The sequence below is a fragment of the Neovison vison genome, chromosome 6 (assembly GCF_020171115.1).
Source record: "Neovison vison isolate M4711 chromosome 6, ASM_NN_V1, whole genome shotgun sequence".
NCBI lineage: Eukaryota > Metazoa > Chordata > Mammalia > Carnivora > Mustelidae > Neogale > Neogale vison.
This window is the reverse complement of record NC_058096.1, coordinates 8,394,809-8,400,692: the sequence shown is the minus strand read 5'-3', so window position 1 is coordinate 8,400,692 and position 5,884 is coordinate 8,394,809.

The following is a 5,884-nucleotide window of genomic DNA, read 5'->3' as shown; positions in this document are numbered from 1 at the left end:
ATCCGACCCCCACATCTTCCTTCCAGCCCAGAATTGCATTAACATTTTTGGATGATTTCCTTGGCTCACCCTCAACCTTACCTCACCCCCACTTAACCAACTTCTTTTCCCTGCCATAGATTCAAGCCGCTGAATCCCACAATCTCCAGTGCTTTTGTTCATGAATCAATAGCTCATCACTAGAACCTTCACAAAGTGATAAATATCAGTAATGCTCTACCATCCCCCTCAATCTCCGACCCCTTCCCCAAGCCCAGGTCTAGCCCAGGAGCAAACCATGGCTTCTGTGTCCACTAGAAGGTAAGCTGGGTCTTGTGGTATACCCTCACACCTTAGCACAAACACAGAATTAATGGAACCTTCCAGAGACCACACTGCCAGGGATAGGCCAATGTCAGAATCGGATCCCAATAGCTGCCTTCCTTCCGGAGGGGGTGAGCTTTATATTACAGTAGTCTATACTCCAGTGAGATCCATGGAGACCTCAAGAGTATCCGTCCAGGATATTTTAGGAAGTTGGATGAAGGAGGGGACAGAAGAGACGCAAAGGGTCTTCATGCCAAAGTATTTGACACAATGGATTAGAAGCACATGGGTACACGTCCTGCTGTTGGTCTTTGTCATCCCTGCCCCTCATTCTCAGAGCTGCCCAGTCCTCTTTTCCAATAACTTCCCCTTTTTTTGGATTTGTTTTCCCCTCGAAAGCATTATAGCTCATTCATGTCCCAGATCTGAATCTAAATGAAAGATACTCAGACAGTTCTTTCTCACTTTATCTGCAGCAACACTGCTGCCCAGCCCCCAACGCACACACCTGACAACTGACAAAGGTAGACCTCTTTGTTTGTCATTAGTGGAGACCAATGGCATTTTCAAAGGTTATATTTCTTAGAGTAAATTGTACAGCCCAGGGACAGTCACCTTGTGAGCTTCTTTATTCATGAATCCTCACTCTTCTTCATAGGATTGATGGGTGACAGCTCCTCATTCTAGGCCTTTCTTATATATATTTACAGTAGTTTCCAAAGTACATCCTTAATCAAAGGGGCCATGACTCATTGACACATCTTTGGAATATTACTGAGTAACTCATTAAAATGTTAATAGCTTCTGTCCAGATATATTGATCATGGTGTCAACTATTCTTGGAACAATAAATAAAGTTGATTCTTTAAATTATATCTTTTAACCATGCTGAGTGGTAAGTGAGCCAAGGAGCATTTGAAGGGAAATAAGTCACCTTGGAGGTTTCCAGGTGGACTGGGATCTAAAAAGAAGGTTCTCTCAACCTCTGTGATGGAAAATGTTAGGGTAGACAGAGTTAAATTCAAACCCGGAGTAGGGGAAAATACTCCAAACCCATGGACTCTGGCTGTTTCTCAGGATGTTTCTAAGTAGAATGATGAGCAAGGGAATTTTGAATCAACAACCCGAAAAATACCTCCTGGCGTTCCCGAGTGTTCTGAGCATGGATAACTTTAGATTGAGAGAAGCCAGCATTCCAGTTGCCATTTTCAGTTTCCCAAGACTACCATCCAGGGTGGACATCCTCCAGTGCTTTGGCCATCTGCCCCTTGCCTGTGGCTTCTGCCACACTAATACTTCTACCTCTCTGATTCTTGAGCATGCCAAGTTCATGCCTCATTGTCCTTCTGCCCTTGCTGTTCCTTCTAATTAGAACATTCTTCCAGCCTCAGATGTGCACATGGCTGTGGAAGGCTGGCTCCTTCATGAAGGCTGCTCTCATACCACCTGTCATTCCTGAAGATGCTTCCTGGACTTCCCATCCTAAACCACCACCCTTCCACTCCCAACCAAAACCTTACCTAATGGGACCTGCTTGACTTTTGATGATATGTCTCTCTTGAAGTCATCCTTGTTCTTTGTTGACTTGTTTTTTATGCCTCTTCCCAGAAGGGTGAGTAAGAACCATGTCTATCTTACCTGTCACTGTGACTTCAGCATTAAGTCCATGTCTGGCACATAGTAGGCACTCAATAAATATTGGTTAAATAAATGAATGAAAGCCTCCTACAGGGCGCCTAGGTGGCTCAGTGGGTTAAAGCCTCTGCCTTCAGCTCAGGTCATGATCTCAGGATCCTGGGATCGAGTCCCACAACAGGCTCTCTGCTCAGCAGGAAGCATGCCTCCCCCTCTCTCTCTGCCTACCTCTTTGCCTACTTGTGATCTCTGTCTGTCAAATAAATAAATAAAATCTTTTTTTAAACAAGCCTCCTACAACAAGGAAGAGATCCTGGGATGTCCAGAAGAAATTAAGCCAGGAGAATCTCTACTAAGCAAAACAAGGAAGAGGCTGGGAAGGGGCAGATGTAGGAAAATCCCCAGGAAATATTTCCTACTCAGAGGGTGGGGAGGAGGGAAGGATTTAGTTGGGATGCACATCTAAAATTCCCATTACTACTTGGAGCTCAATTTGAGTGGGGAAAATCCTTTATTTGGCTCCATGACTCAGGTCCTAAGCAGTATAGTTTAGAGCAAGCTCAAGCCATAAGTCAATGTTTCCAGAACAAACACCCACAACCAGAAGTGGCTGAGGCCAGAGACACATCACACCACTCTCTCAGGCCAGGGCGAGTCCTGTCAGGAACATTATTATCATTCCTGACGATCCGCCATCCCAGTCTGGCTGCTCTGATACCCCATCAATGGGCCCATTCAGAGGGAGCCCCGTTTTGCATATTATTCTTAATAAACATTCATAGTAGAAGCCATAATGGCCCTTTCAAGGCTGCTGCTTTGAATGTGTGTTAACAACAGAGTGACTTTGTGTGCTTACATGTAAAAATACACTGGCCACCCTGTTGATATGTAGCATATATATTTATAAATATTTATCACCAAGTCATGGCTGACATTTTCAAAATGCTGCATTTGAACTAGGCCTCGTTTTTTTCTGTCTCCCAAGCTGAGAGGCCAGACGAGGTTAATTAATCCAATTTTGCCTAATAATGTGCGGCGTAATGATCTCCATGCCCTGGTTTTATTTGTCAAGGGGGAGGGGGCTCCAAGAAAAGGCCTCCGTGACTCAGAAAGGAGGGGTTTCCTGACTCCAGGCTTGATCTCAAACCAGCCTGGGGTGATGAGACGTGCCCACAGCACCTTCAGAGGAAGCAAGAGGGAGAAGAAGCAGGTCACAAACGAAATCCAGGATTCTAGACTCGAGTTATCCCCAGGGTGGGGAATAAAGTCATGCAATCAGCTTCTCTCCCCATTCCATCCCTTGTCTCCTGCTGAGCTACTAGGAGACTCCAATGAGTCAGATATGGCATCCCAGATGTACTCCTTGCCCCTCATGCTGTGGTTGATGTGAGAACACTTGCCCCCATGGCAAGGGCAAAATGAGTATTGGATTTGATAAGGATTGGCCAACAGAAACACCAGGTCTTTTAAAAAAACTGATGAACGGCATGATGTAAACCCTTTGACTTCTTGCATTGGGCTGGTTTTACAAGCCACAATGCACTAAAGACTTCTTTGCAAACCAGTCTCTCCAGATTATCCCAGCAATAGCATCCTGGTTTGTGCATTTTTATCCATAGTTAGACTTGCCTTCTAACTCTTGGAGCCAGGAGGCATGTAAGCCAGGAAACCATTTTGAAAGGAGGTCTTTAAACCATATCTAAATTCTCAGAATGTCCACTTGTCTCCACTCAGCTCCCGTGGGACTCAGTGCTGCCTCAGTGTTGTCAACGTCTGACTCTTCCCTGCAATGGCTCTTGGCGTTTTAGGAATCCTGTTAGCCAGCCCCTGCTCCCCATCCCCATGTGCTCCTGATGTCCCAGAACAGACCTCACAGACAACTGCTCCAAGCTCACCCTGCCTCGTCACCTCCAGGCTGGTCCCCGTCCAGCCCTAAGGGACCAGCAAAGTCTTCACCCCATACTGCCCTCCAGCCCACATCCACCGTCGCCCTCTTGTCACCTGTCACCTCCATCAGATAAAACTAGGCTGTCAAATCCCACAGGGCAATTCCATTTAATACCGACTCAAACAAAACAAAGAGGAAAGTGCATTTACTTAAAAAAAAAAAAAAAAAAGATGCTGGCCAGAGTCAGTTTAGCTTTTATTTATTTTTTTTTTAAGATTTTATTTATTTATTTGACAGACAGAGATCACACGTAGGCAGAGAAACAGGCAGAGAGAGAGGAGGAAGCAGGCTCCCCGCTGAGCAGAGAGCCCGATGCGGGGCTCGATCCCAGGACCCTGGGATCATGACCTGAGCTAAGGCAGAGGCTTTAACCCACTGAGTCACACCTGGGTGAGCTTGTAAACTGTCTATTCGTCGCATCACCAGTGTCCCACAGAGCTCATCAGCACCGCGGCTCCCAGCTAGAGATGCTCGGGTCACGGACCTCTCTCTCAACATACCCTTGAAAATCGATGGTCAGGTGGGCCTTCACTGTACCCTGTCTGCTGCCTCAGATTGTACACAGCAAATGAACTTGAAATCAGAAACCTGGAAAAGAATCCTTTCTTGCCTGAAAGCTGCACAGTCTTGGGCAAGTTACTCTAGCCTGTATGCAGCAGGGGTCGTAAACCTGCTCCACCGGGCCACGGTGAGTCCTGAATAAAACACCCTGCATGGCCATAGTAGTTCTCAGCAAATCTCTGTGGAAACAGTGACCGAGGAAGTAAAAACTAGAGATTTTTTTCTGTTACTTAAAATCCCGTTAAATAACACCTTGATAGTTCCAGTAGCAAAACCTTCAAACTCGTAAAGCTAATAAGCATTTGTAAACTTGTGAATGTTGACATTTCTTTTAAACAAATGTTCCCCTTCACCTGGATCCCATGGCATTTTATTGGTGTTATTGGGTGTATATCTTATGCCAGGCTGGGATCCCCCAGATTACATGTGTAATTAATGCCTGTGGCATGAGTTTTCCTCATAGGCCCTAAGCCAAGGAGGCATTAATGATTATTTATTCATCAACATGTGAATGGGCTCACCTAATATGCCTCTCCGATTCTCAGCCTCACCTGCCTCCTGACCCCTTGGCTGTTTGCTTGGCCTCAGAGGCAGACAAACTCCACTGGGCCCAAGAGGTTCTATTGCTTGATGCCAGGCAGCTCCATGCCCAGTGTCTCTGGCTCCTCCTGACCCTTGTGGACGCACTGAAATAGGATGAAATCCTTACTACAGGGCATAGGGTCTGACTTCTGCCTGGCTGGGAAGGAGTTAGAAGAGACACTTGATTGTACAGTGAAGTTAATTCGCCGTGGGGTCGATGTGGACCAAGGGAAGCAGGAGAGCAGAGGAAGACAAGGAAGATAAATGTTTTCTCCCTTTTTCCCTCCAGCAGACTACTCTTAGACACTGTGACATCCGTGGAGCTGATGAGTATACCTGTCAAGCAATTGTTCTGTCTTCATGGCTCTCTGCACTGCTTCTCAGTTCCCCTTTCCCTCACTCTCACAGCCCTGAGACTGTAGCTCGCAAATAAAGCATTAGTACTTAATCCTTGCCTCAGGCTCTGTGTTCTAGGGAACCAAGACCGATTCTTAAAAAGATGCACAAGTTGAAGAAAAAGGGAAAAGGCTTCTAGATTGAGATAGAAGAGAAAGAGGCTGAGATTGTCAATATGTCCATTCAGTGGATTTCATTAAACCCCGGGTTGACATGTGCAGCAGAGTGAATGTTGGCATACTCTCGAAATTCAGATGGTGAAGCCCTGGTCTTCAATGTGTTGGTATTTGGAGGTGGAATCTTTGGGAGGTGATTACGTCATGAGAGTCATGAGATTAGGTCACTGAGAGAGAGCTGTTGTGAACAGGATTAGTGTCCTTATAAGACGCACAAAAGAGCTTTCCCTCCCTCTCTCCTTCCCTCCCAACTTCTCCCCCACTCCCCTCTCTCCAGGAT